Source organism: Rattus norvegicus, chromosome 15, assembly GCF_036323735.1.
Source record: "Rattus norvegicus strain BN/NHsdMcwi chromosome 15, GRCr8, whole genome shotgun sequence".
NCBI classification, from domain to species: Eukaryota; Metazoa; Chordata; class Mammalia; order Rodentia; family Muridae; genus Rattus; species Rattus norvegicus.
Window position 1 is genome coordinate 88,698,499 of NC_086033.1, and position 9,944 is coordinate 88,708,442.

At 45.2% G+C, this 9,944-nt stretch overlaps 1 pseudogene; it reads left to right on the forward strand.

Annotated features, from left to right (window-relative positions):
* The first annotated feature begins 1,100 nt into the window (after positions 1-1,100).
* LOC134482162 (small ribosomal subunit protein uS15-like) lies at positions 1,101-5,285 on the forward strand (annotated as a pseudogene).
* The last annotated feature ends 4,659 nt before the right edge of the window (positions 5,286-9,944 follow it).

A 9,944-nucleotide genomic window follows, 5' to 3' on the forward strand; every position in this document is an offset into this window, starting at 1 on the left:
GTCTGCGTTTCTTTTTTTAAAGTATCTCTCTCTCTCTCGTTTTTTTTAATAGCATCCGGGTTTGGCTCCTGGAAAAAGGATGATGGAACCACTCCAGGATGATCATTAATCTGCCTCAGTAAGGCAGTCTTCCCACCTGGGGGACATTCATAATGGCCTGCTATAGTGAGTGATCTGTCACAGCATATGGTGGCCGGGGGCGGGGGGGGGGGGGAGTGGAACATGAGATTGCACAACAGAGGGAAATGCATAATTTGGAATTGTGGTTTAAGAGAGAAAGAAGGAAGGATCCCATATCATCTGTCCATATAGCCAAGTAGAGGCCCAGTGGGAAATTCCATGTCCATCTCTAGGTCTTACACAGGCATGAAGCGGAGATCCAGTGGACAGAGTAAATCACCGGTTTTGGAAAGGTACCAAGTTAAATATCCTTTCTGTGGTATCCTTAAAGAATAAGTCGAAGACAATGGGGCTCTGGAGTACAGGGCTATGCTAAGTGTGCAGTGCCTGCTCACGGGCCATAGGTAGCACAGAGAGGCCCGAGTAGGATAGGAGATCCAGTGGGAACAGGTCCCCCACTTCTTTCCCGGGTGGGATGATGAACGCCATGCCCCTTTCAGGCCCCGTCTTCACCCATCTACTGTATTGTTTTCTGCCTCTCAGACATGCTGACTGACTTTCCCCTGTACTTGGCCCACCTGAAGGAAGAGGGGATGAATGCACTTGGGTTGGTTAGCTTCCGAATGAGCGTGTGTATGTACGGATAATTGTTCTCATGCCTCAACACTTTCTGCCACCATTTGTTAGCGTACATTCTAGCAGTGGTCGCTGTGCTCCTCTCCTTGAAGCAGAATGCAGGAGTGTGGAGGAGGGCAGGAGCAGGTGAGGTGAGTAGAGAAGATTAAAGAATAAAACTGAGAGAGAGAGAGAGAGAGAGAGAGAGAGAGAGAGAGAGAGAGAGAGAGAGAGAGAGAGGTGGGAGTTGCATATCTCTGTTTATTTAAATCTGACCTTTGCACAATAGTCTGCTTTTTACCTGATCTATCCATTGTTTACGTTTTGCATTTGCTTTGCATATTTAAAAAGGAACCACCTCTTTGCTTCCAGACCTCCGCCATCGTGGGTGCCATGCACGCTCCCCGGAAGGGCCTGTTCCAGTCGGCGCTGCCCTACCGCCGTAGCGTGCCCACGTGGTCTGATGATGTGAAGGAACAAATTTACAAGTTGGCCAAGAAAGGCCTGACTCCTTCCCAGATAGGTGTGATCCTGAGGGACTCACATGGTGTGACACAGGTCCGTTTTGTGACCGGAAATAAAATCTTGAGAATCCTTAAGTCCAAAGGCCTTGCCCCTGATCTTCCTGAGGATCTCTACCATTTAAGAAAGCAGTTGCTGTCCGAAAGCGCCTTGAGAGGAACAGAAAAGATAAGGATGCTAAATTCCGCCTGATTCTAATTGAGAGCAGAATTCACCGGCTGGTTCGCTACTATAAGACTAAGCGGGTGCTCCCACCCAACTGGAAATATGAGTCATCCACAGCCTCTGCTCTGGTGGCATAAATGCTGTTGCGTACACAAGCAATAAAATCACTTTGAGAAAAAAAAAAAAGGAACCAAACAGAGAAACAGAGGCTGGACATTTTAAAGCAACGTTGAGGCTCACAGGTGTTAAGAAATGCAAAGTGGCAAACTGTTGGAACCTAATGGAATAGTCGTATTACTTGCCTTGCTCCGCCCCCACCCCGTCCCCCGCATCTCCCCACCACCCCCAAACCACGATCCTCTTAAGGTAAGATGGCTCTACTGTCAGTTCAGCTGCAGCAAAGACAAAAAGGCCTGGCTACTGAGGGGACGGAGACAAGGGAACCTCCTTTTAACATCTCTGGGGAAAGAGCTCGCTCAGAAGCAGGATCTCATGGCTCCGGGACAGCAATCGCATTGTGCCGTAGATAACAGGAAGTGAGTACAAACAGACCCCTCCTCAATATAAACACACACAGACTTAACCTATGGCCGGACTTCTGCCCTTGAGTGACCAGTGCCATTAGGACACAGGTCAAAAGGTTGTAGTGTGACAGAAAATGGAGCCTTATTCAATGAAGGAGAAATAAAAAATTCTTTTGTTTGCTTCACTGAGGGGTTTGTATAGCTACTGTGATGTCATAATGGAGTCCAGAGTGGGAAAAAGAAACTCCTGATTTATCACAGCCGGAGACAGGCCGTCGGAAATTCAGTTAAACACTGAGGGGAAAGACAGGCACAAGAAAGAACTGCACAAAAGTCCGTCTCTCTTCTCTTAAGGGGGTGCACACGGTTATCTTTCTAGACATCATCAGAAGCTGTGAGAGAGAAACTCCTGCTCCATCTAATGGGATGGAAAGACAGATAAACTCTTAGCTGACCCACTGGCTTCTCTTCTCAAGACTCCAAGGTGTCCTCATCATACTGGGTTAGGAGGGGAAAAATGTGATTCTTAAATTTATACAACCTCCAGGAGTGTATCCTACGATAGTGTTGGAAAAAATTCACACCTACACGCACAGACACAGACACACACACGTGTGTGTGTGTGTGTGTGTGTGTGTGTGTGTATGCTTACTTAAGCATCTCTATACAAATCATGAACAAAAAGATATGGAAATATGACGTGCCTGACAGAATGCTCGACTTTATGGACAAGTGTAAGAACTGAAGTTTACTTCGTTTAGTTATTTCTATTTTTTTTTTAAAAAAAAAAAAAGCTCTGAGTACTTTTTAAAAGTCTGAATAATTTAATTTTTTTCTTCCCAGAGTTTTCTTTTGGGAAGAAAAAAAAATCTGACCGTTAAGAAAAGTTTGCTTGGATTCATTCTATAAATCTGTTGATAATGACAGCATCAAGGAGAGAGCCCTGCGTTTACCTTAGTGAAGTATGTGTACATCATTTTGTGTGTTTTCTTCGGAACCCCGTTCTGATAGGTTTGCTGGGAGCTGTTCCTTTAATGTATCAACAACTAGGGGGCTACTGCTTCTCAAACTGAACTTTGTGTTCAAGAGAATCAAACAAGTTTGGCAAGCACATGCTTTTTTTTTTTTAAGCGTGGTTTTCAAACCCTGCCTTAAAGCATTCATGAGTTTTGTGTCTCATTACACCTCTTGTGAAAGCACCGCGGGCCTTCAGAAAGGAAGCTTTTGGCTCCTTACAGACGCTGAGCAGCCTGAACACCCTCCTGGGAGATTGATGAGTCCGGTGCCTAGATGGAAACTCAGAAACAAAGTGACTCAGAGGATTAAGAGGAAGTCAATGTCAGCACCAGGATTAGAATTCACACTTGCCTGGTTTCTCAGCCCAGGGACCAGCTCCCCCATGGATCCTAGCTTTGTCTCCCTCTGAGTGAGGAGGGGGCAGGGTGTTTCCACGTGTGGAAAGACCCCTGCTATTCTCAGACCTCTCTGCCTTGTAGGAAGGTCCTTCCTCTTAATAAATTGCAGAGCCGCGGGGAAGTAACTTTGAGGTGATTTATTCTAATCTCCTCACTTTATAAGTGAGAAAGGGGCTAAAAATGCTAGAAGCAGAATGAGCATGCCCAGTTTGCAGTAACACAATTGGGAAGCAAATTGGTGTGGTCCAGAGCCCTGGATGGGGAGGATTTGGAGGCCTGGCTTTGAAGCCTGGTTTTGCCCCTGATTGAAGTCCAGTTTCTTTCTGTCCCAGCAGAAAGTAACTCTGCCTTTGGTGTTTTATGACGATCAAACGCGCAGAGCACCTAAGCTGGGGGTGGGGGTGGGGGTGGGGACAGTGCGCTGCTTGTATCTCTTCCCCATATCCGCATACGCTTTCATCTTCAGGGCAGTTACACGTGTGCAGTTTTCCTTCACAAGAAAAATGACCCTCAAATGTCCCGTGTAAATGTTTAATCACAAGTCCGTTGGATTGAATAGGACCTCTCCAAGATCAAAATCTTGGAATTTGTCTTTTTTAAACTCACTTTGAGGAACGGGATTCTAAACGCAGCTCTTGGAGGTTTAAGGCGCTGAGCTCCGCGTTGCCTAGGGCTGTCAGTGGTGTCTTTTCCCGGAGTTGGAACTTGAATTCAGGGAGCGGGACAGTGTGCGGAGTTCGGAGCACTCCAGGATGTTCTGGGAGGTAGTGTTTTCGTGGATGAGTGCAAACGCCAACCCGCATCAAGCTTCCTCGGAAGAACATTTCTCTCTAGTCCTGGTCTTTCTAGTTAGCCCTCCCTAACCCTATCCCCTGACGCTCCTTCTGGAAGAGCCTTCTCTTTCCTAATTAGACTTTCATGCTCTTTGTCCTCTCCGGGATCCCTCGGCTTCCTCTGCCTTATTTCCACTAAGAGGAGACAGGCAATTCATCTTAATGAGTCTGAGCACCCGGGGCAAGGTCTCCTTTGACTCTTCAGTTCTGAAGGAGGGGTTGTAGGCCAACTGCCTTGAGAGGATGGTTAAAGCCCAGGGCACGGGGACCTCTGCGAGTGAGCAGTGAGCTGAGAAGAGTCGCTGGCTTTCTGCCTTCTAAAGAGGCTGTTTCACTCGGTGTTTTAATATTATTAAAACAAACAAACAAACAAAAACCAAAACCCCTCAAAAAACAAACAAACAAAAAAACCAAGACAACAACAACAACAACAACAACATTCTTGAGTCTGCTCCAGAAGGAAGGGTTTAGCTAGGAAGAACTGGGAGGAAACATTTTTGTTTCAATAGGCTTCGGAGCATAATGGGATTGTTCCGATAATAATGATTTAGCATCTGTTTAAGTGCTGTGTCCTGGGCTGAGCTCGGTCTTTACAATGCCTCATTTAGTCCTCAACACAGCTTCCGGAGGGGCGGTTCTGTACTCCATCTTGCAGATGGAGGACTGGAGCCCTGGACCAGAGTATCCTAGGAGCCATCGATCTCTGTGTTTCATCAACCTTTCTCCCAGACCTAGGGTCTCCCACCCCTTATCCAAGAAGGTCGGCTTCATGGTCTCCAAACTCTGCCCTCAACGTTTAAGTCAATGGTGTGTACTGCGTCTGCAATCTCCTGACACGTGTGTTTGCCTGCCCTCACCCACAGTAGCCACCGCTTGTCTGTTCAACTGGGATGATTTTCAGGGGCGAAGCCAGATGAACAGGACGGGGAAATCGCTGAGAGCACTGGTCTGCCCAGAGCCACCTCACTTGAGACCTCGGAACAAAAGAGGCGGCGGATCCGTGGGTGTAGAGGAGATAACCTTTCTGTTCTGTTCTCTGGGAGTTTCTTTGTACCCTTTGGGATTAAAGGCTTGGGGATTCTCACTGAAAATCTGGTCCTATTCACCTCAGTTCTGGACAACCTGGAGTAGGACCGACCGTTCTTGTCACTCTCTACTTCCTGTGTTCGGGACTCCCCTCTTGCCTGGGCTCTTTGTTAACTCCAAGTTTTTACAGGTGGGCAGTTCGAAGCTGTTTTAAGGAAGCCTAAGGTTTCTCAAAGGCACCCTCAGGGCGTGTTTCTGATAACAGCTTGTCTGTTTCTCTTAGCCTTCCTGAATTCTTTAAAAGTGGGGTAGTGTGGTAAACACCTCCAGTGATTTAATATAGATTCGAGAGCATTTTATGCTGCAGATGCTCGCAATCCCCGTTTCTTCCTTCCCGGACCACTCTCAACTGCACCACTCATAGCCCAGGTACAACGTCCACTCCCGCCGGGACTGGAGCTGACCTCACCATGGAGAAGGAGACACGGAAATCCTCTCGGGTATAGCGATATCCATTATTACGTACCCCATATAATAAAGGGGCAACACGTTTCTTTGTTTTTCCACCAGAACCTGGTGGATTTAAAGAATGTAAAGGTTTTTTGTTTGTTTGTTTGTTTTTTTAAACTAAGAGAGTATCTCTTAGCCACAAACGCCCTTGTAGCTTCTCAGCCTCTCAGCTTCCAGCAAAAGGGAGCTTGCCAAGGGAAGGAGGGCAGAAGGTAGACAGACGCGACAGCGAAGAGTGGTGGTACTGAAGGGGATGCATTAGTAAAACAAGCCTGTTAGAAGCCAGACGTGGGTGTCTTCTGAGAGGCTCTGCCAGAGTCCTACTGATATAGATGAGGATGGTTGCAGCTACCCATTGGACTGAACAAGGGGACCCCAATGGAGGAGTTAGAGAAGGGACTGGAGTAGCTGAAGGGGTTTGCAACCCCATAGGAAGAACAACAGTATCAACCAACCAGACCTCCTAAAACTCCTAGGGACTAAACAACCAACCAAAGAGTACACTTGGCAGGTCTCAGGGCTCCAGCCGCATATGTAGCAGAGGATGGCACTGTCCAGCATCAATAGGAGGAGAAGCCCTTGGTCCTGGGAAGGCTCCTTTCCCCAATGTAGGGGAATGCCAGGGCGTTGAGGTTGGAGAGGGAGTGTGGGAGTGGGAACATCATAGAAGCAGGGGGAGGGGGGACGGGGTATGGGAGATGGGGGTGGGGGTGGGGGAGTGGAGGGGGGGGATAACATTTGAAATGTAAATACATAAAATATCCAAGAAAAATAAAATTAAAAAAAAAAGCAAAAGAAAAAAGTGGGCTGGAGAGATGACTCAGCAGTTAAGAGCACTGACTGCTCTTCCAGAGGTCCTGAGTTCAATTCCCAGCAACCACATGGTGGCTCACAAACACCTATAATAGGATCCAATGCCCTCTGGTGTGTCTGAAAACAGCTAGTGTACTCACATAAAATAAATAAAAAGTTCTTTAAAAAGAAAGAAATGAGCCTCCCTTTTGTTTCTTGTTCTTCAGACAGGCTTCTGGCACTTTCTACCTAAGTAGCATCAGAACAATATTGGGCACCACCCAGATTATAATTGCCAATTTTCAATATGAAATCACTTAAGAGTTACTGGCAAGCATTAGGCTCCTCCTTCCCCTAGCTGGTGGCTGGCACTTGCTTGACTAGGGTCTCTGACAGGTGTTCTGAGCTCAGGCCCAGAAAGGGATCGGTGTGTGTGTGTGTGTGTGTGTGTGTGTGTGTGTGTGTGTGTGTTGGTGGGGGTTGTCTCAATCCCTAAATTGCTCTCTACATAAAGTTTTGTGTCCTAAGCCACTGGGAAGAGGTGTTTGGGAGGTACAAGCCCTGGCCTATGGGAGAAAAGGAAAGAAATTCTCCCTCTGCAAGGGTTGTAAAAACTACTGTCTTGCACCAAATCAGCCATTTTTGCCTTTTCTCTGTGTTGGTTACCTTCCTGCAGGGCTGTCTATTAGAGACGATGTTGGTTTCACTAGTCTAGAGTTTGTTCTAATCTCAGTCCCACAATAACTGTGGTTAAGAGCAAGAAGAAAAGTATTTCCCATGAATGAAAACACTTGGCTTTCCTCGAAGCTGCTTTTAGAAGAATCCAGTTTCCCACGATGGACGCAGCTTCCCTACTCATGGTCAGGACTTTGCATTCCCGGGCCTTGATAAGCTCAGTTCTTGTACCCAGAAAGGTGTAATCTATACCTTAAGCTTATAGCCTGCCTCAACTCTGTGAGAAGTCTGTATTTTGAAACATCAATACAAAATGGAGGGAATTGATTTCACCACAGTCGAGACATCCAAGTACCTCTCCAAAATAGAAATAGCTAGCATTTCCTGTAGGACATGAAGGTTGACTCCACAGGTGTTTAAACAGCTGTAGTCATATCTGTTCACACTGCTACCATTCCTAGCCTTAAACAAGCACTCATTACTTTTCATTTACACAGAATTGACTATTCGTGCTTCATATAAGGGAAAAGATGTAATATGTAATCAAGACCTTTCGTGATTGGCTTTCGTTCATGTATTATTATGTTTTCGAGGTGTATCCATATTATAAACATATGAGAGTCCTTCTTTTTCAAGGCCAAAAAAAAAAAAAAACAGTTATACTCTATGGCATATGTCACATTTTGTTTATTCATTTTATCAGTTAGAACTTTTGAGTTGTTTTCACTTCTGGCCCTTATAAGTGACCCCACTCTTCTGGGTTTTTGCCTAGACACATGTTTCCAGGTTTCCTGGTAGGTTTCTCAGAGCAGAGATAATGAATAATCTGATATAGTGATTGATCTACATTTTTCAATCTGTTGGGATTTAGAATCAATATGGATTTTGGGCATGCCAATGGAAGGTATTTATAGAAAGTTTGGAAGACCCATCCTAAATATTGTCAGCGTCATCCCATGGACAGAAGTCCTGAGCTTCATACAAAGGAGAAAACAAGTGAACCAGGTACAGTGTAAGCAGCTGCCTCATGAGGCTGCCATAACTTTCCACCGTGATGGACTGTATCCCCTGCAACTGCAAGGTAAACAAATCCTTTCTTCGAGCTGCTTCCTTCCGGTCAAGTGTCTGGTGAAGAAATGTAAGTTCTATGGTAAGTCTATGCTAAACCTTCTAGGGACTGATTTCCCAAGTAACCCACGCCATTTACACACCAGAAGGCTGTTTTGAGGATTTTGATGCCTCTATCTCCTTACCATGAATGATAATAGTGCTGTTATTCATTCAACTCTTTGATTTTCAACAAATATTTGATGATGATCTCAAACATCTCTTTATGCCTATCGATGATCTGTGTTTTCTTTTGAAGAAAAAAAAAATCTGTTCAGAACCTTTACTTACTTTTACAGTTGGGCTACTTTTTAAAATAATGGGATTGTTATTTTTTTTTAATGGTGGAATTATCAGGCTTCTTAACATATTCTAGATACAAGGTCCTGGATATTACAGTGGGAGATTTGTTATTTAAAAGAAAGTCTCATTTTTACTTGTTTGCTTTAAACTGGCCCTCTTCAAGTTTGTACAAAAGAATGGCCAAATTTAAAACAGAGCAGGAAAAAGCAGACACTGAAGGCTCCCCAAGGGGTCATGCCATGTCCCTTGATTTTTCCGAGTTTATTTTTCTCTTCCTGAATCTAGAAGCAATCTGGGAAGATGCTTCCAAACTCATAAAGATGAACAAAGACCCAGACCTCTCGGCAAAACTAGAAGCCAAGAAAGCAGAAGAAACCTTTAGACAATTGGAAAAAAGCTCGATCCCAGTTAGAAGCCAGCTCATGTGTGTGCCCTGGTAAGCAAAGGGCTTTGACCCTGTGGCCCCAGCATCACAGGTGGGCAGGCAGCACAAAGGCCGCTGGGATGAGATGTGCTTAGGGCACTTTACAGAGCCAGATTGTAAATTTCTCTATTTATGAGTGTCCTGCAGGTGTTCCAAGCATCTGTGGACAGAGTTGAAGCTGGAAGGAAGCAGAAGGTATTCATCAAAGCTCTTCCTATCGACACCATTTATTAAAGAGAGGCAGTAAACACATTTACTGTGCACTGTTTCCTCCTCTGCGAATTTTTTCATGTCCTTGGGCGCAAGTGTGGGCCTATATGAGGTTATGATGGCCTTTTTTTCCCCCTCCTTTAGTGACAGGATGACTCTCAGAGAGGCATTTGAGACCAGAAGAAAGACCTCAAGTTTTTTTTCTCCCCTAGGAATGGATTCAAAGCAGATGTTGCCCATTACTCTTGTGCGAGCAAACTGAGAGGCAGCAGTGACACTTGGACTATCTCTCTCCAGGAGCAAGACTTAGGTGAACAGAAACATTATTTCTCATTTGAATAGCCTACCCAGCAACCTTAAATGTCCTAACCATGAGCTTGTACTACAGTAGGGTGACTAATGGCAATAGATACCACTAAATGACTTGAGTGACAAACTATGGCTTCATTGGCCCGAAGAAAACAAAACAAAACCCATGTTTTGGATTAGATGGCTTACTTTAGGTCAGAAAGGGGAGCGGGTGAATAAGACGAAGCTTCAAGGGATTTTAATGCCCTTAATTAAGTGCTTACACTTGTAGAGGTTGTTTTGTTTTTTAAAGATCCTACTTACTCATAATGTAACAGGGCCATCAGTTTGGTTACCTACGGCCACTGGTAACACCTGTTCTGAAATATCTGTAAAACAACTTGCATAGAAATTC